The following is a 3,613-nucleotide window of genomic DNA, read 5'->3' as shown; positions in this document are numbered from 1 at the left end:
TTTTTTACTTAAATGTTTGTCATAGTTAAGCAGAATGTCTTTTTCTAGTTTTAAAACATGAAGTTCCTGAACCGTTTATTTCACATTACAAAGACACAAACGAGGGAGACGCAATATTTATATGGCTTGATGATGATATATGTTAATAAATACAACCAGCTGATGAACCATACCAGAAAAACTGAAGAAAATAAATAAATATAGTATAAATTAAATAACAAAAAGAAAACATTAATTGCAACTAAAGGGAAAAAAACAGCAAAGAAACCGAACAGAACAAATTTGATCATACTTATTGATGAGTGATCTGAATAACGAGAAGTAATAACTGCTTATAAACCATCGGATACTAAAAGGTGATATAAATATTTTTATTACTTCAATTTCGACTCACTATCTTTCCGTACTCATTCTTCAGTTGTTTTTTCTTTAAGTTAACTCACAAGTAATTTGTCAATTTTGATTATGTGCTGTGAAATTATTGATTGCAGTTGCCATTTAAACTAGAATAATTTTTATATTTACTTCATCTTTGCTGCACCATTTTTCAGTAATCATTGTCAATTAACTGGTTGTTTAATAACTTTACTCACACGCAATGCCAATCTTGATTAATTGTTGTCGAATAAGTAGTAGCTAGTTACCCATTTAAACACAACCTTCTAGAAGCCTAAAATCATTCTTTAACGAAGCCATATCATTACTCTCCGAAGAACAAAATCTTCTCCAAGAAAATGGCAACCAAAATGTTTTTGCATGTGCTTGCTTGTTGTATTTGTCCTTCTGACGGTATTTTCACCTGAATCTGATGCTTTTGGAAATGGTGCTGGTCAGGGAAAGCCAGGTGGAAAAAGATCGTCCAAGAAAATGGATAGTTTACCAGTGAGTAAAATCATTTTTAAAAGGTGTTACCTAACTGCTATTTCTTTGGCAGTTTGGCGGATCGAGGAACCGTGCAATGTTAGTTGAGGATTTTGCTCGCGATATGTGTAAACATTTTTCTAGTAGTATTATTCCCTTTACTGTTTGTCGCAAACACCTCTTTAAAGTAGGCTAAAGTACACGTATGTGAATATACAATTTAGCTTTATTTGTATTTATGTTCCTTTCCTGTTTCTGTAGGAAGGGATGTATGGCTCTGCCATAAAACGTCAGTTATGTGATTCAGCCGAACGGCTTGGCTGCTGAAGTGGATACTAAGTGATGGTTTTAAACACTTAAAGTAAACGAAAGATGTACATTTCCTGAGAAAGACAAAAACTAAAGAAAGATGTAACGCGAATAAAGTCACAACTGTCAGTTGTCTAGAATAGGTAATTTTAAATGTGTGTAATAAAAAAGTGCAAGCCACTGTTGTTAGAGTGTTTTTTTTTTAAAAAAATAAAGAACTTCTATATTTACCACTCCCTGATGGGTATGTTTATCATAAACAAAACATTTACAACATCAAAGTATTTTTTTCCAGTTTGCACAAAAACTTATTGATCTAAAATGTCTTTTGGTAGACAGGTGAGAAAATTCCACTAATGAAATTTATGAAGATTCATTTTGACAGGCTTTATTTTAGTCTCGGGGTGTTCTGTATGAATTTTTTAAATACTCGATCGGGCTAATCATTAAAGGTATAATTTCTTTTATTATTATGATGAAAGGTGGGAAAAGTTTACATGATATAACCTTGAAGGGCTAAAACAAATAGACAACCATTTTTTTCCTTCATGTTTATTTAGATGACAAAAAATGATAACTTTTATCAAGCAAAGATATGTCTTGCTACAATGTTCAAAAAATGAACAATCTTCTAAATGATAAAAACGTCAATTTGTGTAGGTAACAAAAACAAACGTTTCGGGAATTGCCCTTCGGTGTGAAACCGCAAAAGTAGGTTTTAATATAAACAATAAAATACACATGCAGTAATTAGTATCGTCTTTGTAAAACGAAACCAGAAATTAAGCATGGCTATATGAAAAAGAAAATTTAATTTTAACACAAATATAGGGAAAATCCTTTGATATGTGCTGGATTTGGTAATATGATGTTTTGTTGACAACATTGTTAGTTCAAATTCCATGGGAGATTAAAAACTATGCCTATTTATTATTCTCACCAGTTTTGAACATGCAATCGCACCAGAATAGTATATAAGGGTGAGCTAGTGGAGGCATTTAAACCCGATATGCTCAAACTCGTCGCCTACTCGCCGTTCTTGGCTCCCCCTTCCCCCATTAACTAAAGATAATATTCCTGGTGATACCATGAAAATAAAAAATGTGGCACATGCTTCACAAAATTCACTACCTTCACAGTTTTAACAGACTTATTGAATGACTCTGAATATAGAGAAGTAATGATTGTCTATTGATCATCGTATGCTAAAAGGTAATAAGAATTTTTCATTACCTCAATTTCGACTCACTATTTCTCAGTACTTATTGTTTAGTCGATTTTTTTCAAGTTAACTTACAAGGAATGTCAATCTTGATTATTAGCTGTAAAATTATTATTTGTGGTTGCACATTTAAACTTGGATAGTTTATATTTATTTCATCTTTGCCTCACTATTTTCGATGATTTTTGTCAGGTGCACGTGGTTGGTTGTTTATTAACTTTCCTCACACGGAATGCCAATTTAGATTAATTGTTGTCAAATAATTAGTTCTAAGTTACCAATATAAACAAAACCTGTTTGTAGCCAAAAATCATTCTTTAACGCGAAGCCAAGTCATTCTTCTCCGAAGAACAAAATCTCCTGCAAGAAAATGGCAACCAAAATGTTTTCCTGCTTTCTTGTTGTATTTGTCCTTCTGGCGGTATTTTCACCTGAGTCGGATGCTTTTGCAAATGGGGCTGGTCAGGGATTGCCTGGTAAAAAAAGATCATTCCAGAAGATGAATAGCTTACCAGTGAGTAACTGAATCATTTTGAAAATGGCTTTTCTTAACTTCCTCTTCCTTTAATATTTTGGCGCTGTACCGAGGAACCATTTACTTTTTGTTGGCAATTCAGCACGATAAAGTGCGTTATGCCGCGATTTGTGAAACCTTTTTTGCAAGTAGCCACTTTTATTTTCCCTGTTTGTCGCGAAAGTGCACGAAAGTGAATATACAGATGCCGTACCATTGTTAACAATACTTCAGTATTATCCAATTTAGTTTTATTTTTATTTATCTTTTTTTTATGTTTCTGTAGGAAGAGATGGATTGTTCTGCCATAAAACGTCACCTGTGTGTTACAGCCGAACGTCTTGGCTGCTGAGGTGAACAACTGAAAAAGGAAAGCTGTAACTTTCCTGAGAAATGGCTCACAACTAAAGAAACATGTAAATCATATATAGTCGCAACTGACAGTTGTCTAGAATAAACAGTTTATAATGTGAAATAAAGTGTGCAAGTCATTGTTGCCAGTGTTTTTTACATTGTAATACTCTTTTAAAAAGCCAAGAAAAGCCTTGGCGATTTGTTTTATTAACAAAAAGCTGTAACGAAAGATAATGTATTTTGTACTTTGGGTTGAAATATAAATCACGTGAACCTAGTGAAAAAACTGTTTTATTTTCCATTGAAAGGTTTCTTTGCCGCTGGGAATTTAAACAAAAAAAATCGTTGTTTGT

General features: G+C 32.9%; 2 long non-coding RNA genes across 2 annotated transcripts; both read left to right on the top strand.

Moving 5' to 3' along the window:
* The first annotated feature begins 654 nt into the window (after nucleotides 1-654).
* On the top strand, nucleotides 655-1,352 carry LOC144654662 (uncharacterized). Its single transcript, XR_013570968.1, has 2 exons — nucleotides 655-882; nucleotides 1,123-1,352. It is a non-coding gene; the product is annotated as an uncharacterized LOC144654662 (long non-coding RNA).
* A 1,170-nt stretch (nucleotides 1,353-2,522) lies between these two features.
* LOC144654606 (uncharacterized) lies at nucleotides 2,523-3,402 on the top strand. The gene is made up of 2 exons (XR_013570943.1): nucleotides 2,523-2,906; nucleotides 3,193-3,402. It is a non-coding gene; the product is annotated as an uncharacterized LOC144654606 (long non-coding RNA).
* Nucleotides 3,403-3,613: the final 211 nt, after the last annotated feature.

The sequence above is a fragment of the Oculina patagonica genome, chromosome 5, assembly GCF_052425735.1.
Source record: "Oculina patagonica isolate OP01 chromosome 5, crgOcupat, whole genome shotgun sequence".
Lineage (NCBI taxonomy): Eukaryota > Metazoa > Cnidaria > Anthozoa > Scleractinia > Oculinidae > Oculina > Oculina patagonica.
The sequence above is the reverse complement of the archived record's forward strand: the minus strand, read 5'-3'. Positions and strand labels throughout refer to the sequence as shown.